Here is a 27972-nt window from a genome sequence, read left to right on the forward strand (position 1 = left end):
AAGGGCATTTGTAACCCCTGACTCACGTTAAGCAGGTAAAGAGAAATTAAAGTATAGACCAGTTGCTAGGTTCAATAGGATTACAATAGGAACTAAAGTGAATGTGTGCAATGAAATGGCTGGAGACAAGGAGTGAATAAGAAAAAGTATTTTTTAGTACCAAAATAAAAACAGATTCAGAAATATTTTTACAATCAGCATAGCCGGCATATGCAACAAAACAATCCCCAGTCCTAATGAGCTCAGTGTATCTCAGTGTATCTTTTTTCAAGTCCACAACTCAGACCCACATAGCTACTATAAATTTCTCTAATAATTATAGCTAACAAACTAGCATAACAATGACTCTCAACAGATAAGATAAGAACATTCACTGAAGTTGCAAAAAACTTGCTTTGAAAACGTACTACTGGCTAAAGGCAAAGATACGCTGATAGCTTGTACATTTATTAGCATTAGATATTATTTTTCACGTAAACCTGTAATTGTGTCTTACCTTTCGAGTAAAAAGAAAGCTAACGGTGAGTCTTTTGTTTAAAGCTGCTGTCAACTGGGATGTTTTTTTTTTATGCTGTGGCGAGAAAGAAGAGGACACAAGCGAGCTGCAAGTGAGTCAACTTTATTCCTTCTGAGCCAACAACAGAATGGCGGAAACTCTGGACAAATACAACATGAGGGCTATGACACGCCCCCAAACCCCAAAACCTACTGGGTGAGAGACACCTCTCTAACATGTATGCCACAATGCTGTCTTTTTACGCATTTCCCTGGTATATTATACCACACCATAACAAAAAATGTTCTTGTAAAGGTTTGTTTCTCATAAGGTGCACCTCATCTGTGATTGTACACTGAACTGTCTTTTAAACTACTATAGGGTTTATGTAGTTTTGGTCAGCCTGGTCTACCATCACTGTATATGATCTTCTTTTTGGAATTGTCTTCATATCAATTATGTTTTTAACATGAAATGGTTGTCACATGATTAATTTGGTCACATGATCTACCTATTTAAGGTGATCTTGCACCTGGTGTATTCACGTGCCCTGATGAAAACTCTTTCTTTGAGTTGAAACGCGTTGGCGTAATAAACTCTCTACTGTGATTCCAGTGCCTCGGCCCCACTTTCTTTCATTTGATCAATTATACTATTTGAGAGTATTGGTGGATTTCACATGTAGATGCTGTATGGGGTAATTATATTGTAACTGTGCAATATTATGTGTGGTTTTATACAGAAGCAAAAACAGACTTTATCCTGGAGAAGATGAGAATATGGCGTCATCCAAAAAATCAAAAACTAGGTAAGTTCTTTTTAAGCATGTCAGTAAATTTGTCATGAATGTTTTAAAAACTATTTGTGCCATTGCCCCATGACCTGTAATACAGAATCACCATGCAAACATCTCAATTCCTTCTCCCTGGTCATCAGACCTTAAATGCCAAATGTCACCCCTGCTTTTCCATAGTGCAAACAACTCCCCTGTCCCTTGCTCCAGCTGCATGACCACTCCAGACCTATTCTTCACTTCACCCAGCCTCCTTCGGTCACCAATTGCCAACATTCATATAGCTACAAGCCCAACCTTCACCCCTCCGACCAGGGGAGACGACCACAGCCACCATCAGACAGCCAACACTGTCTCCTCCAACCAGGGGAGACAACCACAGCCAGTCCACCGTCAGACGCCCGGCCCGCATCCATCCCTTGCATCATACAACTGAGACTAGTAAGTAATCAGTCTGTGAATTTCCAATCTGCAAATTTTATCATTCTATATTTATTCAAATATATGTATTAATTTAATACTTCTTTCATTCCAGGCCTCCTTCAAAATGTTCTAATTGGGCTTGAAGTTATTTTAGAACAACTCCGCATCATCTACACAACAGTGCAGGGAATTGGAACTACGAATGAGATGGAGAGCAGTTTTAATCTGGAGATGTTTCCTCTGAACACTGGTGAGGATATTGGAAAGTTAGAGGAACAGCTGCAAAGTGCAGACCTCCAAACACATATCCACCATTTTCACTTAGTCTATCTGCATACATGTGTTGGAGAGTAACAGAATACTATGTATTTTAATAGTTATTTAGAGTATTTAGAATACAATTGTGGAATACATCACTGTACTCAATCATTGCATTTCTAGCTTCATATTGCACAGAATTATTAAGAAAGAACTTTTAATAATGGCGGCATGGTGGCCCACCGGTTAGAGCTCGTGCTTCACAGCTAGAACGTCCTGCCCCCGCCCCAGTGGGGGCCAGTCAGTGTGGTTTGCATGTTCTCCCTGTGTCTGGGTTTCCTCCTGGAACTTGGAAATTAGCTCGTGGCTACAACTCGGTGTTGCATGTTAATATGCATGCAACCTATGTGGTTTATTTTGTCAGTGCGTATTACACACATGTTGCATGGCCAGTGGGAATTCTAATGCAAATGTGCGTACGTTATTTCCCTGTAACCAGCATTAGTGCGGCTGCAGTTATTATATCATATTCACTACAGCGGTTATAGTACCAATAAGAAACTGAGCTATTGTTATAGGTTTCAGGTTGGGAAAAAAGTTGGTTTGAATCTTACTTACACCACGATATAAGGTAAGGTATACTTTATAAATCCCCATTGGGAAATTCATTCTGCGCATTTGACCCATCCTCAATGCCGCTGGGAAACATGTAGGAGCAATCAGCAGCCAGCGTAGGCCAGATGTGGAGCCAAGCTGATGGTCAGAAACACCTGGCTGTAGACCTATTGTACATGTTTTTAGTGGTAGGGGAAACGTAGGTTGAGGAAAGCTACACAGACACAGGGAGAACATGCAAACTCCTCAGAAAGGGCCTGCTGGGGGTTAAACCCGGGACCTTCTAGCTGTGAAGCACAAACGCTAACCACTGCGCCACCGTGCTGTCCATTTGTGCAAACAATGTACATGCGTATCATGTGATGTATGATCATGAGCTCCTGGTGCATTTGTGAAGAGCAATTTCATGTTATTGTTAACGGTAAATAAGTTCACAAAAGGTGTTCTACAAAGAGTAGCTATATGTTTTTAATCATACCTTATTCATACAAACATCAACGAATACGAATCAACATGAAGGAATTCTATGTCTTCAGAAAACAATATTTTACAAACTAAAGGAATGTGTTACAAAATACATTTTAAGGAAAGATATTCAGTATTCAATAACTAAATATGATTTCAAAGTATTCTCCCCAACAGTGTTTGCTTCATAGAAAACAGTATTTGTTTTAAATCTAAGTCAGTTCAGTGAGCTCTGTTTTTGTGATCTGTTTGTGGTGCCCCTTCAATGAATCGAATACAAACACACTAGCTCTTAAAGGTGGAACGGATGTTCGGGACAGTGTCTGGTGAATAATGCACACTCTGCTCTCTACGTCTCTGGCCAAACGAGTGAACATCAGGGGTATAAATGGAAAAATTGGTTTCCAAAGGCTGAAGTTAAGGGAGGTGGAAATTGGTAAGTTGACCTGGATGCATTTACAGTTAGAGGGGAATTAGCTTATGATATATATACTGTATATATATATATCTTTGTATTTTTGTAGCTGCGGTGAGGCGGAACAGATTAACCTCTGGAGCAACAGATCAGGAAATTGAAGGAACCATCAAAAGATGGCTCCATCTGGCCCCCCCTGGAGGACGAAAGGCCTGAATGAGGTCATCCATGAGTAGCTGTTAAGCTTAAGGATGCACAATAATTATCAGCGGCCGATATTATCGGCAAATATCTGCCATTATTACTTTACCACCAATAAGCCGATGATTGATTTTTCAGCTGATAATTAGGCTTGATAATTTTAAGCTCAAATTGTATTGCATCTGCGGTTCCAGCTCGCTGCCTTTCTCTTGGCGGTGCCACTTTGCTCCTGCTGCTGTCCGGAGCTGCAGATATGTTATTAGAGAACACCTCTGACAGGTGCCCTTAAGTCTCAGTGAAATATTCTGTCTAGAAGTTTTTAACATCAGGTGTTATCGTTTGGGTGTCATGAAATGATTGGTATCTGTCCAAATTCCTAGTGCATCCCTTCATAAATGTGACTCATTTTGAATTTCTAAATATATTCATTGCAATTTATATTGTTTACTTGTACCTTTACTTGTGTACTTGTACCTTCTACAAATATTTTTATATTTATTAATGTTGATTGTATTTGTTATTCTTTTGAATGTGTAGTCATATTGTGTATATGTTGTGTTACTTTTATCCAAAAAGATTATTTAATTTAGAAATATATTTATCTCAATACACACTTTGTTGTCTTTTATTCCAGCCTTATCTGTCAAATAAGGCCGACCTCTGGCTCAGCACTGGCATGTAAGGCTGAGTTCTCAACACCGGCACATCTGTCTGAGATCTGGCTCAGCACTGGCACATAAGGCTGAGTTCTGTCTGAGATCTGGTTTGACACTGGCTCGGCTCTGATGTGACTCTGGCTTCATCGCTTCATCGCGGTATCTGGGCCAGAAGAAAGGTGCCACACAATATTTGCTATGTGGGTAGCGTTTGGAAAGGGACAGTCTGTCATGGATGGAGAGGATGACAGCAGGGGGGCGAGTGCGACTCAGGAATGGCTTTTAGTTCACGGAGCACGGCTAAATGAGTTAGTCAGCGGGCTTGTTTGTCCTAAATGTGCAGGATTCTGGTTACAGGTTATCATTGATCCTCAGAACCAGGGCTTCTGTAGCATCTGTAGGGACTATGTTGCTTTTGATGTCAATATCAGAATGGTGCTCTTAGCACACGAGTTCGGGATGGGATATGCAGCTCTCAGAAAAATAAGCAAGGTGTTAGGAATTCCTGCTCTTCACCTGAAAACTTATCAGAGGCATGACAGGAAAGTGACAGGTAGGCCATGTTTGAGACAGCACAGGTGAAAATATGTTCAATGTAATGTACAAGATGTAATAAATAAATAAATAAATACAGTACACACGTGCACACCCAACTAAACAGTATTCCAAGCACGATAGTCACAGAGCAATTACTGCTTATATATGTATCAGCTGTATTGTATTTTATAAAATACATAATAAATATAAAGTCATATTGTGAGCATTTACATATTTACAGTTTTTTCTCTTTTTTTAGCTGCATAAATTGAGAGAGGCTTGGCTTCACTGCACAGATCCAGGGAGCAGAAATATCTCAGCAAGTAGTGGAGGATGAGGATGCAGTAATCAATATAAGTGTGTCATTCGATGGAATATGGCACAAAAGAGGGTTCACATCAAACTACGGTATCGGCGTATGCATTGACATTCTCACGGGGCTGGTCATCGATTTCAAAATATTGTCAAGCTACTGCCATGCTTGTGCCCTCAAGAAAAGTGCCACAAAAGAAGGAAAAAGGACAGTGGAGGAAAATGAAAGTTGGAGAAAGACACATACAGACTGTGGCAAACATGTTGAAGTAAAGCCATGGAGCAGGAAGCAGCTCAGAGGATGTGGGCCAGGTCAATCAGTCGTCACCAGATGTGGTACGCTGAGATGCTCTCAGATGGAGATAGTTCAGCGTTCAAGGAGGTGGTCACCCTAAATCCGTACCCTGGCCATGAAATAGTCAAATTAGAATGCATCAATCATGCCCACAAACGAATGGGTGCCGCTCAGGAAAATTAGCGCTGAAGCAAAATTAGGTGGCAAGGGTCTGCAGGGTCATTCTTTAAATGCGGTGCCTTTTGGATGTCATAAACTTAAAAAAATAAAAATCGTAGAAAAAAAAAAAGATTTCCTCCTAAAAACAAGACTGTATACCTACTGAAAAACATAATGGTCATGCTCAATATGCTAAATTTTATATTTTGTACAAGTTTAAAAACTCATAAACTTGTCACAGTGTCGCTAGGAAGATGTCCACTGTGTTAACCACAGAAGTATGTGGTTTTGTTATTTCTTAAAACATCCAGGACCAAGCAAAATACACACAAATTGTTGCATGTATTATCCAACACCTCTATACATTTATGTCAATAACCAAACATGTATGATACATGTAATTTTAATAAAATGATAACAAAAAATATCAACTCAACAAGGTGAACAAAGGTCAACACGGTGGACAGAGTGGACTTAACAGTAGGGCCAGTTACTGGTAAACAGAACATAAAAATCATTTAGGACAGGTATAGATAAAAGGTATTGTTCAGTTACCAATAATGTAAACCCAATTTTAGTGTGCTGAAGTCATGAACAGTGTACAACAGTGTCAATCTTTGTGAACTCCTATTTCTCTTTTAATATTAGTAGTGCTCCAAATACTTCCAGATAGAGGCTTCAAGTTGGAAAGAGCGCTTGCTGAGAGCTTTTGGCTCTGGTATGAGACAGTTGCTCATCAGCATACCAGTTAACATCTTCCCTTGGGCATGGCCATTTAAATGTATTTGTGCCATTGCTGTGCATGCATTTGACCTGAATGCTGCCCTCCTCAACATCAGTGATGATCCCCGGGTAGATGTCATAATCATATTGGACAACACACCACTGTCCAATAAAGCTGCTCTCTATTACATCAGGTCTCCACAATGCCTCTTTGGTCGCTGGTGGTGCTGGAGGGGTCAGCTCTTCAGATGGTGTAGCGCCATCATTTAGAGTTGCAACTTTTAAGTCAAAGCAGACACAGTCTAGTCGGCCACACAACCTTTGACAGAAGCAAGTAATGTCTCTATACTTGATCTGACCAGGTATGAGGCTCATTACTTGGTGCATCCTCATTGTTCCCTTAATTGGGGACAGAGAAGGGACCTGGGGAAAGAATAGATGAAAGGAAGTGTGTTGAAGCTTGTGAGTGGGGATAGATGCTACGAGTGAATGAAGGCATGACACTATGATTTTTTTTATTGATTTTTTTTTATTCAAGGTTTTTCACGGTCAACATCATCCTCGGTAATAAAGAATAGCTCAATGGATGAGTCCTGGGTCTTAAGTTTCTGGTAGAGGGTTAAGGCCAGGGGCGTCGGACTGGTGGGGTAAAGGGTACTGAGTACCCAGGGCCCAGAGCAGGGTAGGGGCCCTCAAAAATGCAGCAAAAAGCGTTCTGTTTTGTACTTTCTAAGTTTCCTCATAAATGATACTATAAGAACTGAAACCAGGCTAAAATAAAAATGGTTGCTACACAGAATTTTGCACAAACAACAATGATTGATAATATCTCAGGGCCGTGACACCCCTTCAAAAATGTGCCAAATGGTTCAGCCCCCACACCGGTGTTCAGCACCAGCTTCAGCAGTGACTCTGATGAGGTGGACTCTGTGATGTAATAACAGATATTAGTCTGGCCTCGCTCTAATGTGCTTTTATTTAACACTAGCCTGTTCTAGCGGAGCTTAGAGGAAACTTTCTGTCATAAATGACACTTAAACATGAGGTGAGGCGAGTCCTGCCTCTGCCTGCGCTGAGTCAGAGACAGAGCTCCTTCTCTCCTCATTTTAACCTCTAAAGTTTCTCTTTCCTCATATTTATTATAATTGAGCTCAGGCTAATACAGTGACAAAAGCCACAGGTCGCGCACGCCATTTTCGCCAAATTAATTATGCTAATTAGCCGCGCGCATTTGGATTCACGCATTATAAATACGCAGCTTTGGAGACGAGTCAACGTCGTTCCAGTGAAAGGTGGAGCTCGTGCCATTTAGCCTATTCCAACATAACTTTATACAACAACAATTTACTGACAATACACTTAAAGGTAAAGGCTTCAAATATGTGAGAGACTAAATCAGAATGAAGCCCTTGAGTTTTTTGTTCAGGCCTGTGGCCACAGAGACATCATAGTATCCTCATTTTTTGTAAAATAGCATTTTAAAGCCTATTTTAAAGTCTCAAATGTGTTATTCTCAGCACAAATATCCCATGTCCCTGGTTCAGCCCTCCTGTTTAATGTGTTCTGATAATAATCATTATGCTCAGCCTAAAACTAGCCATTTCAACTGGCCCAATGAAAGTAGAATATTCCACCCTAATATAAATATTTATGTCACTACAGGATTAAAGGTTATTCCATTTCTGTAACTGAAGCCAAATTAGATGCAATTTCAAGTCAAACATTGACTTGAAACAAACAAACAAACAAACAAACCATGAACTAAGTACCCATTGGATTGGATATGTGTTTGTATGTGAAGCAATTTTTGGCCAACCCATTTTTCACTTAGTTAAGGTATAATAAAGTTATAATAGAAAATAAATGAACTGCACTGTCAAACCACTGATATGTGGTCAAAGAACATAGAACATGATATGAAATGTGAATTTCATGGGGGGGGGGGGGGTCAACCAAGATAGTTTGTACCCAGGGCCCAGAATTTGGTGCTACGCCCCTGGTTAAGGCATCAGGGACATCTGCACCTAAACGGACAATACGTTTTAAACTCCCCCCAATTCCATCTGGAGCTCCCTTCCCATGGCTTGCCTCAAAAAAATTCCATGACACAGCTTTGAATCCATGGGCAAAAGGCTCGGTAGACAAAAAGTAAAAATTTCCCTTTTGCTTGTATTGGCCCTCATTTATCAAACTTGCGTACAGTGAAATCAGAGCGTATGTGGGGTGTACGAAAAATTACCACCTGTTTTGGCATTTATCAATCTAGACAGATTGATCAACCGTACGCCAGGTGTACGGAGCGCTCAAATCCTACACAAAGTCAGGAGGTTGTGTACATGATACACCAATTTTAACTAAACACTAAACAGCGCTGGGAAACAGTTTTCAACAGCATGAATTGCACTGCCACACCGCATATCATCCACACTGATGATTTAAACATGAAACAAGGCACAGCGTTAATGTTTATGGGCAGACTTGGTTAAGTGTTGCGCTGCATTGACTTGCTCCTCCACCGCACGAGCTCAGGCTCAGCCCGACCACAGAGACTAGAACCTGGACTGCAGCCATAGAGATACTCATGGTGTTTTTTACATTTTTTTCTTCTTTTTTTTTTCACCTAAAAGACCGCTGCTGCTGCACAAACTTTGTGTGGATGGCTGCCCTGCCTCACATGCCGCTGCCGTCGGGACACCGGGACTCACCTGGGTCTTCACGAGGCCCTGCTCCGTGTTCTGGCTGGTTTGAGCGTCAAGTCTGTGGACCGGATTAAATAAATCCCTCGACAGCACCACAGCTTTCATCGGTCCAGACGGGTTCGTAAGGTCCGGGAGTGGCGTGCTCAGGGTCTGCTGACCACGCGCTCTCCTCTCCTCAGGGGGAGGCTCGTCCCGTCGTCGGGCTGTCTTCGGTCCGGACGGGTTGGTTAGGTTCCGGTTGGCTGTGAGCTCTCCGCGCACCTGTTCCCTCCCGGAGGAAAGCTCTGCTCAGGTCAAAAGACGTGTAGTTCTGCCCCGGCTCCAGCGCTGAGTCCGCGGAGCTGACCGCGGCTTTTCGCTGGTTCAGATCATGGTCCAGAGTTTGCTCGGACAGATGTGCCAGTGCTGAGCCAGATCTCAGACGCTTTCTTCTTTTTACCACACATTATATTTTTGTATGTGGTTTAATTTTATACCCGTTTTATATAGGCAATTTAAGCCTACAGCATATTTTACACGTTTTTTTTTAATTAACCTATTTCTTTTTAGTGAATGTGATCTTGGATTGGCCATAAGGTTATTGTGGGTTTCTAATAGATTCTTTAATTTAAATCATGCACAAAAATATCACATTTGTTGTGTTAAAAACAATTCTTATCATTTCCTGGTTGGAGAAATGTTCCTTTTTTGCCGTGTTTCGTATGTGCTGTAAAACCCGTGGGTGAGGCCTCCTGATTATGAATGTTTTTGGGCGGTTCATTCAAATGACGCTGGGATTTCTCCGTGACATTTACCATCAGATGCTTCTGCGTACGGACAGATGTGAGCGTAAAGCTCGGGTTCATAAATGCCACGCGCACATATATCGCAAATACACCTACACGTACACCGTTTTTGTACGCAATGTTGATAAATGAGGGCCATTGTGTGGCAGGGCCATCACTGAAAAAATGAAGGGTCTCCACCTGAGGAATGTAGACTTTATTTTCTTCAGGACTGGGTCTAAATGGGCCCAGATTGCAGGGGGATCGTGGCGCCGTGAGGGAGAAATGGAGCAAAAAGGAACAGGTGTTTCATGGTCACAGGTGTATAGTACACCAGTATGCAGAGGGATATCTCCCTAAATGCACCGACTGTATTTCATCATGGTATTTGCAGGTGTCATTTTCACTGAAGTCAATGCGGATCATGCATTCACTGGGTTCAGGCTTTGACGAAGATGTCTGTAAGAATTGTATTGCCATTTGATGTTGAATATTTGCTTACGAAATTTGAAAAGACGAGTTTGGAAGTCATCAACCAGCTCAGATTCTGAGGACTGCACCACCTTTTTAATGGTTATGACCTTCTTTTCCTCTGTTTTTTCAGTACACCACTGTACACATTCTGCAGCTTCATTTGTGGTGGCTCTCTGTGTAGGGTAGATGGTGAGACGGCATTCATTGCAGTCACCATAAGCACAAGCTTTAACACCTGTCGAACATAACGTGTCATTGGCCATCTCTTCCAGGTTCTTCGAATTTATGATTCCTTGACCTTGCAAAGTGTCAGCAATGAACTGGAGGTTCTCGTGTGTTTTGCACTGGCATGTTGCACGATCAGCTTCAGTGGGGGTCACGACCCAAAATGGACGGCAGGCACAAAAAAAACTGTATGACACACTGTCACTTTCTGACACATATCTTCTATGAAGATTTTGAATGTGTCTGTGAGCAGTCGTCTCTGCATCTTCTTTTTCCTCACTGTGATTGTGTTCTTGCAGCCAGTTGTCATGCAACTCACATCGTCGCGAAGGAAAAATGTATGTAGGGAACCTCTGGCTACTTCTCTTCGAGTATTCCTCTTTCTTTGAATTTCTGAAACTTCTCCATTCCCAAAAATCTTGCTCTCTGTTTAGAGAATCCCAGGCTTGTGCAGGCAAAGGACTTCAATATGTATTTTTTTTTAGCAATCATTTGCTTTACTTTTTCTTTTTTCTAAGTTTTGCATAAGTTAGCCATATCTGCTACCAGAGCTGAATGGAAAGTTAAAGTCTTCCGTACCAGTGGAGTACATTTCTGACTTTTGAGCATTTTTTTTTGCAGCTGTTTGAGGTGATGACGAGGTAGCTTTACTTCTGCTGTATCTTTTTTTCCACTTTTCTTTCTTTTGTCTCTCTTTGGTTAACTGCCCCTTCAAATATTCTATCTCCCTTTTCAGCTTTCTTTTCATATTTCGTGATCTTTTCCTGCCTGCGCAACGCTGCCTAAAAAGACAAGGAAGATAGTATTAATTAGATGTTCATCTCTATGTCTCTGTGTGTGTGTGTGTGTGTGTGTGTGTGTGTGTGTGTGTGTGTGTGTGTGTGTTTGTGTGTGTTTGTTTGTGTGTGTTTGTGTGTGTGTTTTTGTGTGTGTGCGGGGGTGTTGGTGTGTGTGTGTGTGTGTGTGTGTGTGTGTGTGTCTGTGTTTGTCTATGTGTGTTTGTGTCTGTTTGTGTGTGTCTATGTCTGTCTCTCTGACCTTGAAGGCTCTGACACAGCATTGGGCATGTATGTTGAGGCTCCTCTAGGGCAGGGCTCTTCAATTACTTTTGTCACTGGGTCAGATTTGTGGGAGGTCATTGGCCACTGGGCCGGTCAGTCGGTGAGCCGACCACTGCCACAAACGTATTCATATTTTTGGGATAAATAAATGATAATTTCATCATCAATGCTTGAATAGAATAGAATTGGACCTAAACACAATAGTTGTATTATATTCCAGCATTTTAGGCTTTAGAAACATTGTAATAACATATTAATACAGAATAATAAAGAGCCTAATAATAAACGAGGACTACTCAGAACTAAACCAGGATTAAACCAGGGCAAAACATGATCTATCAGGGCTAAAGCAGGACTAAATCACATAAACCAGACCAAAGGCCTGATGCAGAATAAGAGAGTTACATGTGAGACCAGCTCATCTCAAACAACATGACTAACTCCTGGAGCGGGTTGTCTTGTGACCGGAGGGTTGGCGGTTACACACTGCCGTTGTGTCCTTGGGCAAGACACTTTACCCACTTTGCCCACAGTGTATGAATGAAAGTGTGAATGGGTGAGCTGTAGAAAAGAAAAGTGTCCAGCATCTGTTTCTACTGAAGAATTGGCTGTGGAGACCAGCGAGAGATCTACCACAGAGTTCCAAGAGGTCATTTCCATTTGTTTATTTGGATAAACTAACTGTAATACAATGAAGGGTCCACTCCTCCCTTTAACTTTGGTATTTGTCAGGACAATACTATACACACTAAGAGAACTTTTTTAATGTTATTTATTAAATGCCCATATTTTGTCACATAGAGCATACAAATACTACTAATTGCTTTTGATCTACCAAATGGACACTCGGTTGTTTCAGATTTCAGTATAGGTTATTATTTGTTCATTTTGTGTCACATACATTAAAAGGACCACTTGGAGTTAAAAGAATCTTCTTGTTGCAGTGTTTTCACTGAATAAAGATGTGAGACAGGCTTTGATGCTGACTATGTTCAAATCCAGGCTGAAAAGAATTCTATCTAGTTGTGCATATGGAAACTAAGGGAATTTAATCTGCAATCTTCAGTTTTTATTTAATTAGTTATTGTTGGCTGTTATATTTCTTTTACAAATTGATTTCATTTCTCTTCAGATTAATATATTATTTTGTCTCCCAGTGAAGAAATTTGTCAGTTGCAAACATAAATGCTAATACAAGGACATGAAGGATGAAAATCTTTATTCATAGTGTAGGGCAATGTGTTGAGAACAAAATAACATAAGAATGATGAATGGAAATCAAATTCTCAGCCCCTGGAGGTCTGGATCCAAAATTATAGTCAAAATCAAAGTGACAAATCAGGTCACTGGTTGATCCAAATTCTGTAGAAATGCCTCCAAACGAGTCTGTATCATCCTCAGTCGTGTGTGTGGCCTCCACGTGCCTGAATGCACTCCCTACAACGCCTGGGCATGCTCCTGATGAGACCACGGATGTCCTCCTGAGGGATCTCCTCCCAGACCTGGATTAGAGCATCAGTCAGCTCCTGGACAGTCTGTGGTGCCACATGGCGTTGATGGATGGACCGAGACATGATGTCCCAGATGTTCTATTGGATTTAAGTCTGGGGAACGGGCAGGCCAGTCCAGAACATCAATACCTTCATCATGCAGGACCTGCTGACACACTCTTGCCACATGTGGCCTGGCATTATCAGGCATCAGAAGGAACCCAGGGCCCACAGCACCAGCATATGGTCTTACAATAGGTCTGAGGATCTCATCCCGGTCCCCAATGCCTGTCAGGGAACCTCTGGCTCGCACATGGAGGGCTGTGCGGCCCTCCAATGAAATGCCTCCCCACAATAAGCGTGGCTTCCTAACATTGTGTTTTTTGAGTGTGCCCTAAGTTTTTGTGAGCAGTGTATATTCAGGTAGACCTAAACTTATACATCATACATGATGTCTTTAACCAACAATAAACAGAATTTACAGTTTAAGAATAAACGTTCTTATGTTTCATTTCTATGTGGGTGCAGTGCAAAAGGGTGTGTGAAAGTATAGTTAGATCAAGGCCTCAAGGCTGACGTGAAAAAAAAGTATAGTTTCTCATAACAGCATATGAAATGCATTTTTAGAAAGCTTATGATGAATGGATTATGATGATATAATTATTATGGTTGTGCCCCTCACCAGATTTAAAATATTTAGGCCGAAATACTGCATTTGGGTCATGTTTTGAGGCACATTTCTCAGGAACCGTAATAGCTAGGATCACAAACAAAATTGTGTTGGATCACTTTTTACATGATTGTTGACATACGAATACTTGACAGTAGGGGGCGCAATGATTTAATTGCATAAACAAAGTAAATATGCATAACACATATTAAATGTTATGATATTTGCATGACAATTATATATGTGTTTTATTGTATAATGAAAAACATCATCACAAGTAGAACAAAATAGAATTTTAATAACACATAGATAGTGGTTTCATTTTTTGATGAATTGATGGGCTGGCTCCCACGTGTCCTCCCACTGCTTTCCACTGCAAAGAATACAAAAGACACACAAATAAACACAAAAGTTGGACTTTTATTTAAAAAAACAAACCTCTAAATTTTGTGAATCAGAATACTTTTGATTGCCATTGTTTGAGAACAGGGTCACAAAAGAGGAATTTTTTGTGGTACAATCATGCAAAATAAAACATATTGCATCAAATTTAGATAAAAATGAACTGTAAAACTTTAAATTATAAGGCTATAGGGGCATGCATAAAGTTTTGTTTTTTAAATGCAAAATATGGTAAGACAACAAAAATTTGAAATAGAACAACTGCGGGATTTTACAGATGTGCAGGTGCTTAAAGAGATAGCAGCGGATCACAGTGTGGACAGACCGCATGTATGAGTGCATAGTTATTGTTTTCATTTATCAAGACTACGGAAGGAGCACTGGTGTTGCAAGTATACAGTGTGCGAGAGATTTTTCCTGTTCTACGTTTGGCCTCCATGCCTTCTCTTAGGCACCTGTTTAACACAAAGAGATGTGCTAAGTAAACCTTATTTAATTTATCAAGATTACTAATTTTGCCTGGGTTTGCTTCACACTTCATCTTAGGTAAATTGGGGGGTTGACATTAGGCTTGTTCGAGATGGGATTGTGCCTGGCCTGAATGATCAGCGAGAGTAGACAGTCACAATAAGGTTTAAGCAAACACTATTATTATTCAACATAAAATATAGCATGTAAAACATTCATTTGAACTACAAAAAAATGTTCAAAAACGATCAAGATGTCTACTTTAGGGGCCAATGGACAACTTTATAGTTACAGTCAGACATATTTTACAGTACGCTATTTGACCAGATGAAAAGCAGATGAATGGTGTGAAGAACGTTTCTGATCACAACAGATCCAATCACCTGTGCGTTTGTTTGTGACAGGTGGGCGTTATCCCAACACACTCTGGGTCATGTATCCACTGCAGTTGCTCTGTCTTGAGTGGGGTAACAGCTGACCCACTCGGCTGCTCTGGTTTGGGTCTCACAAGCTTTCTGCGCCCCACGTGCCCTTGATATCAGAGCAAGTCTGGCTTTTAAGTTCTCTGTGTCATCTGCATGGAATCAGCCTCAGGATGAGCTGCAGGTTCAGTGATCTTTTGTAGTACTGCCTCTCACTCTTGCAAGAGCATTTGGATATCAATTGCTTTTTATTCCGGTTACATGAATGACAGCATCCAATGGGCAGTATGCACAGTGTTCCACAGTGTCTCCGGCTGGACAATAATAGCAGAGCAGTACTTTCTCTAACCCGTACCAGGGTCCCACACAAATGAAGAGATAGTTCAAAATTTGGTAAAGGACAGTGAGTAAAAGTTAAAAACATTACATGACATGTATCGACTTCACTGGAGGAAACCTCTGTGTTCATGATGGTGAGGCTAACGGCTAACACAACATAATCATTAAAAATAGAGAAAACTTTTGAATGGGCCTGCACAGAAAGTAGTTTAAATTTGACTGGGTTGTTTCCATGTTATATTGTCATTATTTAACACTAGCCTTTAGCTCACAGACATGTCTGTGAGCTAAAGGCTAGTGTTTAATGTTTTAATGATGATTCACATCCAACATGATGTTTGTAACATGTCAAAGTGACGGTCCATCATTAACTCGCTGTCACTTTCTATATCATGAGCGGCCTCTTAATTTGTGTGGGTCCCTACAAAGTCTGAATGTAAAAGATACATTCTTTTACATTCAGGGTGGACAGAGGCTTCTGCCCAGGCGAAAATCACATGTGAAGCCTGCACGTATATGGCAACATGTAAGATTGATCAACTGCACCCTGCTGGTACAGTTGCAATTAATAATTATTATACCATGGTCTGGGTGAATACTCGATTCTGATTGGCTGGTGGGTGCTAACAAGCGTGCATTATTTTGGTATAACCGCACACGTAGTCCGGTAGTTAAATCACTGGGATGTCACTCCGCTGTGGGCATCGCCATAGCAACGCGTGACACAGCTGAATCAGATAAAGGTGTAATTAGTGACTGACAGGAACGTATGAGATGGATTTAGTGTTTGCTAAATGTTTGTAGAGGAGAGTGAGCAGCTAGGTTAGCTACTGTTAATAACATATGAGCTTTACATTTCTATTCTAACGGTTAAGGCTATTCATCATTTTCAGGCGTACATAAAATGATCCTGCATTGAAGCATATTTGTCTGGATTAGTAAAGTCAATCATAAAAGTTTCAGTTCGTGGGGCCCAGGTGTGAGCGACTCCACCGCAGCTGTTTCCATAAACAGTTGAGCTGGTTGAGCTAGCTAGCTTTAGCTTCAGGTTAAACAGCGTAAAAGTGAAATAACTCCTGCCCACGAGTGCCGCACTTCGGTGTTTACTTCCAGGGAAAAGTGCCGGGTTAGTCCAGTTGTGTTGTGATTCTGGCGAAGCAGCGTGTGCTTATGTTGTTTCATTGCGCCTGACTGAGATCCTCGTAATAGCTGCGGAGAATGACTCGCTCTGAGACGAGCCTTCAGCGACCGGCTAATAACCCAGATAAAATAGTCCCGGTGGTCTGGCATATTTAGTCCGTTTAGTAAATGAAACAAATACTTATTATAAATGTTACGTTTGTGGGACCCTGGTACCACAAACGTAACACCACGACGCGTGTTCTTGACTCCGCGTCGTGCATTATAACCGTCAAATGCACGGCTCCGAGTTGTTTAATCCTTACATATACTGTAAGAGAACTTACCACTTTGTGCATGAAGCCCACTTTATTTTAACTTCATGCTTTCCCTAAAAATGCATTAAGAAAGAAATACACTTATATTGAAGTTATTAATGACATATGTAGTCATGACACTAGAACTTTCGAGCAGCACTGTGTGTTATTTATGCACTCAAATTTAATAGATTTGTGTCTGGCCTCGACTCTTGTCCTGTCCGGTGCAATGTTATACTTACATTTAGTATTCTTTTGTCAATTACTTTTTCATAAATGAAGACTTTCTGTGCCTTATGTTGTCTGCATTCTATATTGTCAAAGGAAAAAATAGTAAGTTTGTGTGGCATACAAAATAGTGATGCGCGGGTCAGAGTTTTTTTCAGGACTATTTAAATTTACGCATTACAAATGTGATCCGTATGAACAGCATCACCGCGTCATCGCTCTCTCCCCGTCCCTCCAAAGAGCGCTGTGAAAGAGAGCAGAGGTAACGCTAAGTCACACACAGTCGCACATACTGTGGTAAACAGGACATGAGCTCCACAAAGGCGTTCTCTGGATCACAAGCTGCAAAACGCTGCTTGTTTTATGAAAATCCGCTGTATATTTACGCCAAAAACCTGCTGTAAAGACGACGGAAAAAGTTGTGACTGAATTCAATGAATGCTTGTACGGCGGCATAGAATGGCAGTGACCGGCATTTTTTGACCCGCACCAACCCAGCCCAACCAGCCCAACAACCCGAAACGCGAGGAACCCGTGATGGAACCTGCAACCCGCACATCACTAATACAAAAATACTACTAAACAACTAGAAGTTCAACCTTTCAGTCGTGGCCTCTTAGGAGGAGGAGCAAGGTGATCAAACAGAGGCTGCTGAGTGGACAGAGGCTGCTGAGTGGACAGAGGCTGCTGAGAGGACAGAGGCCGCTGAGTGGACAGAGGCTGCTGCTGAGTGGACAGAGGCTGCTGAGAGGACAGAGGCTGCTGAGTGGACAGAGGCTGCTGCTGAGTGGACAGAGGCTGCTGAGAGGACAGAGGCTGCTGAGTGGACAGAGGCTGCTCAGTGGACAGAGGCTGGTCAGTGGACAGAGGCTGGTCAGTGGACAGAGGCTGGTCAGTGGACAGAGGCTGCTGAGTGGACAGAGGCTGCTGAGTGGACAGAGGCTGCTCAGTGGACAGAGGCTGGTCAGTGGACAGAGGCTGGTCAGTGGACAGAGGCTGGTCAGTGGACAGAGGCTGGTCAGTGGACAGAGGCTGCTGAGTGGACAGAGGACAGAGGCTGCTGGGTGGACAGAGGCTGCTCGGTGGACAGAGGCTGCTGGGTGGACAGAGGCTGCTGAGTGGACAGAGGCTGCTGAGTGGACAGAGGCTGCTGGGTGGACAGAGGCTGCTGGGTGGACAGAGGCTGCTCAGTGGACAGAGGCTGCTGAGCGGACAGAGGCCGCTGAGTGGACAGAGGCTGCTCAGTGGACAGAGGCTGCTGAGTGGACAGAGGCTGCTGAGTGGACAGAGGCTGCTGGGTGGACAGAGGCTGCTCAGTGGACAGAGGCTGCTCAGTGGACAGAGGCTGCTCAGTGGACAGAGGCTGCTGAGTGGACAGAGGCTGCTCAGTGGACAGAGGCTGCTCAGTGGACAGAGGCTGCTCAGTGGACAGAGGCTGCTCGGTGGACAGAGGCTGCTGAGTGGACAGAGGCTGCTGAGCGGACAGAGGCCGCTGAGTGGACAGAGGCTGCTCAGTGGACAGAGGCTGCTGAGTGGACAGAGGCTGCTGAGTGGACAGAGGCTGCTGGGTGGACAGAGGCTGCTCAGTGGACAGAGGCTGCTGAGCGGACAGAGGCCGCTGAGTGGACAGAGGCCGCTGAGTGGACAGAGGCTGCTCAGTGGACAGAGGCTGCTGAGTGGACAGAGGCTGCTCAGTGGACAGAGGCTGGTCAGTGGACAGAGGCTGGTCAGTGGACAGAGGCTGGTCAGTGGACAGAGGCTGCTCAGTGGACAGAGGCTGCTGAGTGGACAGAGGCTGCTCAGTGGACAGAGGCTGGTCAGTGGACAGAGGCTGCTCAGTGGACAGAGGCTGCTCAGTGGACAGAGGCTGCTGAGTGGACAGAGGCTGCTCAGTGGACAGAGGCTGGTCAGTGGACAGAGGCTGGTCAGTGGACAGAGGCCGCTGAGTGGACAGAGGCTGCTGAGTGGACAGAGGCTGCTCAGTGGACAGAGGCTGCTCAGTGGACAGAGGCTGCTGAGTGGACAGAGGCTGCTCAGTGGACAGAGGCTGCTCAGTGGACAGAGGCTGCTCAACTGGCGTGAGGTGGAGAATAAATTGATCAGCTGCAGACGGGGAGCACACCTGTGGAAAATGTAACCCTGCAAATATAGCAAATAAAAATAAATCTACAGTGGTAATATATGTACAATAAGATGATTTGTTCATGTGATTTTCCTTTCACGATTTATTTTTTTATGCACTTTGTCACAATATTTTTGTTATTGTTTTAATCATAAAATATTGATCTTACTTTTTAGGAGGTGCTCATAGAGCTTCTTCATTTTTTAAATTATCTCCTGCCCCAAGGAGTCCAACTCCAGATGGTGCAGGAGATCACCTGCCAGAGTTGGTCCGTTTCTGGTTTTACAGCCCATAAACAGAATTGGGCTATAGCCCAGTTCATGTAACTTCGTGATCTGGGAAAAAAGGTAATCATTTGTAAGTGGTGTAAGGCTAGTGTGATAAAATAATAAAAAATGAAATAAACCCACAGAAAGCTGCGTGTTCTTCACTGTTCTCCCTTCATTCCTACATGTTTTAATGTTGGAAGCCCAACTTGTCTCCCTGAGACCCTGCTGTTTGAGCTGAAACCTCTCATTAACAGGCAGCCTGCAGGTGCACTGCCTCAATGGGTTTTCCCCACCACAGTGGGGGCACTTCTTCATTTTTGGCTTCGTCATTTCTGGTCAACAAACAAACAAACAAAATAGATTGAAAAAAACAAAACAGAAAATAGGCTACATATTGTGAATGGCGTTTGCCTCCACCAGTAACACCATATTAACATTATGGTAACATCTGTGATACCACCACTGTGTTTATCCAATCTTCTCCAATCTGAAACTTACCATGTTAAGTTAATTTAAATTTGCCTATGATGAGTGATCATATTACCATCCCAATACAATGCATAATACATAATACAACTTCTACTCATCTGGGCTCTTAATGGCCACGCAACTGATGGCAAACTGTCATGATGATAGTTTCCGGTGGCAGAAGATTGATTAATCTAATACATTTATTTAGAAATCAGTTCATGCTTTTCTGAGTAATTAATTATTTACAAATAATACAAATTATTTGTAAATATACAAATTATTTACAAATATAAAAATAAAAGTAAAATTGCGGACGGACGGACATAGCTAAGAATTCTGGGAAGTGTAGTGTCCGGCAAAATTCCGTTGTATTCATTGGTCAACAACGACACGTGACATGTAAGCGGTCTCCTCGTGACCCAAACAAACTTGTGTTGTTAGCTCGTTGTTTATACATTTCTAAAAAAAAAAATTTAAAAAGTTGTAAACGAGATAAAAATGTTCGGACACGTTTTCGATGGACTATTTTAAAAATAAACCACACCTCAGAGGGTACACCCAAGGAAAACTCCACAACAAGGGATTGGGAAGACTCGACTAATGGTAAGTGCTTTATTTCATACATAATGTGCGGTTTATATGTTTATATGTGATTGGAAGTGTTAATAGAATGGATAAGAATAGTGTCAATATGTCGGTGAATGGTGTGAAAACAGTTGATTTCAAATGCATTAAAAACCCAAAGCGTCAGAGAAGACGCAAACGGGCACCTTTTGCGTACTGTTACGCTAAAGGCGAGTGACCGTCAATTTATGACGCTTTCGGAGTGAGACTGTGTTGCAGTCTCATTTTAGGGTTGAAAGATGTCCGAGATTTTCACACAGCAAGCCCGATACTTTGCTTTCAAATCAGAAATGTTCTCAATAGCATGACCGATGGACTCCTTCTGCTGAGAAAGATGGATCAGACAGGGCACGACTGTTACAGCCGGAAGATCATCATCATCATCTGTGTTAATTCCATGATGTGCAAGGATGGCCTCTACATTTTGTTGCTGAAAAGGATTTTCTCCAAAGACATTGTTCACTGCAGCACAATCGACGGCCATATTGGACAGCATCCCCTGTGTCCAGATTTGGGTTGGAGTTTTGTTGTTTTCAGTGCGGAGCGCATGGTTGTTCCATGCTTCTCTGAAGCGTTCAAGGTTTTTTTGAATCTCAGGAAGAAAAACAAGTTGTAGTGATAGTTTGTGAATGTCATTACAGGGATCGAGTTGCTCAGTGTCTTCAAGGGAACAGAAAGTGTTGTAAAAAACACATCCCTCCAGAGGCGTTCAATCCTTTGATTGTGTGTTGATTCCCCCGTAATGACACTTCTCCTTCCAACACCCTGGAGAAGATTCATAACTAAAGCAACCAAAAAGTTCTCACCACCGTCTGACCTTACTCTAGATGGAAGACCATATCTGCAAGTGGCCTGAACAAAGTGGGACAACACAGGAGAGGCTCGGTTGTCACTGCTGCAATTTAGATTTAGAGGTTACAAGCCGTGAGTTTCCGTCAATGGCTCCATGAACTACAAATCCCCATCGGAAAAACAAACAACATTCAAAAGATTAACATCTTTTCTCCAGTTCAGTTTTACCCAAATCTAAAAGCTTCTCTAGAGTTTACAGTCTACAGGCCAACGTCTCATTTGAAAGCCAAGACCTACAAATCTCACTTAAACGTATATTTCTGTTCATGTTGTTGCTGAGTTTTTACAAAAAAGTTTTCTTATTGCGTTTGTCACATTTTCTGCCACATTTTAATTGCTTTTTGTCACTTTTCTGTTGCTCTTTTGCTGCTTCGTTTGTCACGAAGCAGTCATATTTGGGTAAAGCCAAAACTGGAGAAAACGTCCTCAGTTCAGGTGGGGGTTAAACCTGACTAAAGTGTGATCTACCTCGGGACTACAGATGTAAATGAGCAGTTTTGCTATAATCTGTTGTTGTTAATGATTGTTCATTAATGTGCATTATTCCGATCAAATGAATAAACAAACAGATAAATTACTATTCATAAGTTTGGATCATGCACCATCTCTACAGTATAGCCATATTATTGGCTTTTAGGATATTCTGAGAATTTAAAAATGTTTTGAATCCATATTCTCTCCAGATTGTAAAGCTGTACACAGCTGTACTCAGGAACCTTCACTGAAAACATGTGTTGTGTTTGTGATCATCTTTATATACTTACCTTATGAGGCGCATATTTCCGTCTATCTGCCAAAGGCCATTGGGGTGCGGTACATAATACACTCGTCTTGCCTCTGTGGAGCTCCACCTTCGGGCTGCAGCTGTTGGGTTTACCTGGGCCAAAATCTCTCGCACTCTCCGTCTCTGAACGTTGACACCATCAGCAAGCAACAAGGCTCTCATCATCTAAAATAAAGACTTTTTTAAAACATGGAATTAATGCTTTAGATATGTAAACTAATTATTAAATATTTACCACGTATCCAGAGTTTGGATATTGACTCTGGAGTCTTCTGATGATATTCCTAATGTCTTTGTTTTTTTGAACAAAAACGAGGAGGAACAACCAAGTATCTTGGCAATTTGTTTGACTGTGTGGCCTTGGTTTATAAGAAAAATTAATTGTTCTTTGGTCACGTTGACGGCTGGCTTTCCACATCGCCCTGAAAGAAAGAACCATAACCAAGATCACAGTTTAAAAGAGGGGGGGGATGAAATAGGTTAACTATAAAAAGTGATCTTTATTAAATAAGCTGTACTCCTAAATAGAGCTATATAAAAAAGGGTATAAAATTAGACCACACTAAAAAAACAGTGTGTGGTAAAAAGAAGAAAGTGTGGATATAAGTGTGCAGTCAGAGCAGACTCTGGACCATGATCTCAACCTGGGCACCCACTGAGAAAAACATAGGCCGAGCTAAATCTGCACCTATAAAAACTCAGCTGAATGAATTCGAGAAGCAGAATACCTTTCATTCCCAGACGTACACATTTGACCGTTAATTAGTGTTCCGAGGTCATTCAAGCATTGTTGGAGATCCTCAAAAGCCTGTTGAGACAACAAATGTTGAATCCGAGTCAGGTTTCTGTGGCAGCTGGCAAGTGAACGCGCCTCTCGTTCACCAGACACCCCATAATTGTGGGCGCGCTCTATTTCCTGGCATTTCCGTGTAATTGTATCAACAACAACTGCCATTTGTACGTACAAAATGTGTCTTTGGCGCCGTTGACAGTTGTCACAATGCTTAGAAATCAGCGGGATCCACTCACGCCATCAGTTCAAACGTCCAATAAGGATCTTTTGTGACGTCATTGTCTATGTTTGTCGTGTTGCATCATGGGAGTCGTGTGGCAGGAAACACCGCATTATACCTGTAGTTTGATTGTTTTGCACGTTTGGAGGAGGATTTAGAGAAGAGGATGATTCACTCTTGCTGTGTGGTCGATTGTACGGTCTCTACAGCCCGCCATATTGTTTGTTTTGTTGCCACACACCCACTCGCTCATGCGCACAAAGATGACAACAAAGATCCGCCTCTCAGCTGCCATCACATCAGGTGATTTACAAGTTGATCATTAATCTGTAGTGTTGCAAAAGTAATATGTTACAATAATGTGTTTTTTTTTAAGTAACTCAAGCTAAAAGTGCATTAAAAATGCCACAACTTTGCAACACATTACGTTGGTGCCATTGACAATACTTTCATTGGATGGCATTATTACTATTTTCAGTTTATATTTTACCAAAAGGAACTCCAAGCAGTGTAACCCTGCTACATTTCTGAAGCAGTAATATGTATTACAGACATACAAGACACTGTAGAACACAAAGGACATTGATAGCTTTTTAAAAAGAAAAGGAAAAATATGTCAAATCATAACTCTCTCTGTTCACTGCTGTATGGTGCTGCTATGCCTAGTGTGCTAAATCTGTCTCAGCAACTATTGGACAGTCGTGTGCACTTCCTTATGTGCTTTTATGGGTTCTGTATAGTAATTTGCTGTCTTCAACTGAAAGATATGACAAGGTTTATGCATGTCGCCGGTCCATAGGTCTTAATGCTATTTGCGCTGCATTGGCGACTTTTGCAATTTCTTTCCAAACTTTCGATACGTCGCTATTGCCATGACACACAGGTTCATGGCTGCTGCGCCCGCTGTCTCCCCGCTGTCTGTCTCCCGGCTGTCTGTCTGTCTCCCCGCTGTCTGTCTCCCGGCTGTCTGTCTGTCTCCCCGCTGTCTGTCTGCCCTCGCCGCTGTGCTCCGAGCCCGGGTCCGAGGCTGTCTGTCCCCGGTCTGAGCGCACCTCGGCAGCCTCCGCTCTGAGCCCCGGGGGAGGCTCCGCCCTGTGCGCACTGTGAGCGGGTCGACCTCTGCCGGCCCCGCTGACTGTGCTACATGAGCGGATCAGCTGATCTCTCGCAGCTCTGGCTGCAGCCACAGCGGCCCGCGGTAGAAGCAGCAACACACGGACGGGGGAAGGAGCATGTAGCGCCGGATGAAGCAGAAACAGATGAAAATCTGTTGGATTTAGGATGAGACGAGTCCTGTTGTTTAGGTGTTACAAAACAGTATCGGTCAAGTGATGAACTGGTTCAGTAGAAACGTGCTATAGAGACATGTAGGCTTGGGTTTTTTTTTTCCGTTTTTTTTTACATACTAACCTAGTGAATGCAGTCAAATGGAGGGCTGTCCCATTTCTTAGAGCGGTCTTTTCAACCCTCGCCCTTAGCCCTTGGTTTCAGGGTGTAGGGAAAGGGCCAGGGCTAGGGGAAGGGGTAGGGGTAGAAAAGAGAATTGAGATTGGGCCTTATACTCCCCAGAGAAAGTGTGCCATAAAACCCTGGCCTGTGGGGTCCTCCACAACATCGCAGAGAACCACGGTGTGCCATTTGACACACACGCAGAGCAGGCGATACCAAGAGAGCAGTGGCCTGCACCCCCTGCTCCCCGGGCCATACGGCTTTGACAGGCTCTCATTCAATTATTTTAATGTAAGTAAGAACAACATCATTGGAACACTTCTTTATTTTTTTGGAATTGTCGTTGATTTTGTTCAAGGTGTCATTCATTGACAGAAGAGCCTTATTTATCACAACGAGCTGGTTGCACATCACTTATTGTCTTGCCAGGACCTCCTTAATTGCGCACGGCTCCCGTGTTGTCTGGGCACAAAATAAAACATAGCTGATATGATAGAGGAGTATTAACGATCATCCTCCGCTCTGAGAGTCCACGATGTCGCCTCTTTATGCTCATTTCCCGTCCGGGCTCGTGAGAGGCAAAGGCAGTGACAGGTGCTCGTGTGTGTTTTACTACAAAGCGCTGAAGTCGAAAAGAGCCCGTGTTCCAAGTGTGCGTTTTACACTCAGACACTGGAGCTTTAGTGAAGCTGAGAGAGACTGAAAAGTGGACGCGACCGAGCCATATTCATGGTCCAAAAACGGTGGGGTGGAGGTGTGGGGGGGGAGTGTGGGGGTACAGGCGCTCGTCCTACAGCCCCAGAGTCCGGTCGTTTTCCACACTTTTCGTTGCATCGGCGCAGTATTCTGCACAGACAAGGCCCAGCTCATTCAGCTGCTTTTGAAAAGGGCCTCACTCTCATAAATTCAAGTTTGAGTTGAAGGATGTGTTGATGAGAAGGTTCAACTCGGAGAAACGCCGCCTGCAACTGTACTGACGTTTCCTCCACGAGGACTCATGTTGCAGCTGTAGTTGGTCTGGTCATATTTGCTGTTGATCATGTTTAATGTAATGATCAGTGTGAGCCAGGGCTACGTGAACACCATATGAAAAATATGTATTTAATAGTAAATGTGGATTTCATATGCCCCCCTTAAGACTGACGTCTGGCGACGGGACTGATAACGCGTGTGTCCTCTCCTCCCGGCGCCTGCAGCTGCATTTCCCCGTGTTCGCGCTGCTTTCCGCCGGCTTCAGTGTCGCTGCCACAGGGCCAGGACCGCACGACTCGCAAACAACATCAAACATGTTTGAAAACCTTGTGACCGTGTGATTTTCACTCGTACGTTCGTCGTGAGCAGCTATTCGTGGCTCGTAGCCCCCTGTCCACTGCACGACAGAGACGCACAGTGTCTGCCCAGCTTTTTAAAGTTGTTTTCCAAGCAGAATCTCCTCACGGATATTTCTGAGCAACCCTTCCCTCCGTGGTAATATAAAGCATCTCTGATCTCTGCATGTGTTGCCCAATTTTTAAAAAGTATATGCATAAAACTTTCCAAACAAGTGTAGGAGCGGCTCTGAGCTGAGGTCTCTCCTCACTTCCGGTGTCGCAAACAATAATACAACGAAATAATAGTAACGTCATCATTTTGGGGGGAATTTAAAACAACTAGAACCAAAACAAACACATTTACATTGACGTATACAAGATTTCTTTTTCTAATTGAAGTTTAGAAAGGGAAAAAAAACAAAAAAACAAATGGAAATGTTGTTTTTCTGATTTTATTTTGAAACGGAATAACTAATGATCGAAAGGTACACGGATTATTCACTTGAAAAATTGCTGTTTTTTTTCATGTTTCGTTTTTTGATTTGCAAACCAAAATGGAAAAACAACTTGTTTTTCCATTTTTTGTTTTCATTCCAATGAAGAAAATCCAAATACCCAAAAGTTCACCGACCAAGATAGTACAGATGAGAATAAATCTGCTCTTAACTCAATTTTGACAAAATATGCACTTACTGCATTTTTCCTTTGTACAGCTGTATAGTTGCCTGATTTACATGAATTTGTATACTTTTTGCAACTAGATGGACGGAAGGAAATTGATAGGTCAGATGAGGAGATGGAGATGGAAGGGACATCAAGGAAAGAGAGAAAGTAGAAGACACTGAGCTACAGTCTGAAGAAATTGTGCAGAATGCTGAAAATCAGAATAAAGATTCCAACACTTGTCTATTCTCAAATCTACCAACACTTGAGCACCCAATTGACCATGCACTTAAGTTTAAAATAAAGTACTATGAGGCTTTGATACGGATGTCTCTACATAATGGACCATGCCAACCAGTCCTCACTTCATTGTCTTGTGGAGGACAGAGTAGTAGCCAATAAGGGCATCAGATAAATCAACACCGCCCATCGACTGGTTGTAATCCACCACAGCATCGGGACAGGGCACTTGTGCGGTCTTCCATTGGCCTTGCTCCTTGACCTTTTGCTTGACTGATTTCCCACTGTATGCACCATGAACAGAGGTGCACATCGTGACCTCCCGTTTGTCCATCCACTTCACAAATAGCAGTTGGCCCTCTCTAATCCATCTTTTTTCACCCCTTGCTGCTTTCTTTGGGAGGTCATTCAATGTAGTTTTGGGGAAACCAGACAAAACAACTGCCACGCGGAGGCTGTAGCTGCTTTTGTTATGGATTAAGTTTTGCCAAATGGACGCTATGACCAGACGAGTGAGAATCGGATAAAGAGGCGAAGAGCAGCAGGTTCTACGACTGATCCACAGTGAGTTTATTTACTGTTTCTGTGAGAACAGTCGGGCTAACGGGGTCGCATCACCCGCGCTAAAATAAGCACTAAAAGCCCCGCACGAGAGCGCGGTGTCGGACCTGCCCCGCTACGCGCCTCCTCAGGATTTTTTTTTCACTTTAAGCCCTGTGTGAGTGTGTTTGAGAGTGCACATGGGGGACGACGGATGGAAATTAGCCCAAGGCTACAATCTGGTGTGGCTTGTTTACATGCATGAGACCCATGTATGTTCATTAACATGCACTGTCCTGACCAAATAAACCAATAAATAAATGAACAGTGTGGGACAGGAGGTGCTCCTCTGTAATTCAAGGAAGCAGAGACACAAGAGCATTTTATTATCCTCTGTTTTACTAAGATTTGCTTTGTACAGTCTGATGTTAGTATTCTCTGTACATTTTCTTTTACTTAATGGACGACTTGAGCCAGACTTTACAGGGCCTTACACAATTCATGAAATACATGGAAAAACGTGGGGGTTGTCCTGTCCTCCAAACAAACGGTACTTGGAGCAGATTTGTTGCATTCTACTTGTAATGCAGACTTTATGAGAAGCTCCTA

General features: G+C 42.7%; 1 long non-coding RNA gene across 1 annotated transcript in view; it reads left to right on the forward strand.

The window, feature by feature from the left end:
* The window catches only part of LOC306969752, a 123827-nt gene extending 96147 nt beyond the window's left edge, over positions 1-27680 (forward strand). Inside the window, exon 2 of the long non-coding RNA XR_013793345.1 lies at positions 27536-27680. This is a non-coding gene — a long non-coding RNA (uncharacterized lncRNA). The remainder of the gene's footprint in view (positions 1-27535) is intronic.
* Positions 27681-27972: the final 292 nt, after the last annotated feature.

Source organism: Gobius niger (genome assembly GCF_951799975.1).
Source record: "Gobius niger genome assembly, chromosome: 10".
Taxonomy (NCBI): domain Eukaryota; kingdom Metazoa; phylum Chordata; class Actinopteri; order Gobiiformes; family Gobiidae; genus Gobius; species Gobius niger.